This window comes from Penaeus monodon, chromosome 19 (genome assembly GCF_015228065.2).
Source record: "Penaeus monodon isolate SGIC_2016 chromosome 19, NSTDA_Pmon_1, whole genome shotgun sequence".
NCBI classification, from domain to species: domain Eukaryota; kingdom Metazoa; phylum Arthropoda; class Malacostraca; order Decapoda; family Penaeidae; genus Penaeus; species Penaeus monodon.
Window position 1 is genome coordinate 37,338,912 of NC_051404.1, and position 356 is coordinate 37,339,267.

Sequence of the window (356 nt, forward strand, 5' to 3'; positions counted from 1 at the left end):
TAGGACTAAAAATTAAATCCGTTCTTTAAATCTCAACAAACTTTTCCTCTTGAAATATCGTTGCAACTTCCCGGCGTCTTGTTTGAGCCGCGATGCTGTAGATCACACACAATGCATAAAGATTGGCAACAAGGAGTCGATTATAATGAATCAATAAATTTCTCCCAATCATGTGTCTATCGATTTGCAGTCGTGTTGTGATTGATATTATGCAATGTTTGTTTTGCAATGGAGCCAGTGTTGAGATCGCAAGCATGTAACATCGCTTGAAGCCAGACGAGAGGGAAATATCACTCCATCATGGTATAAATTGAGCATGATAATATTGGTATGTAAATCATGGGGCTAGAAATGTG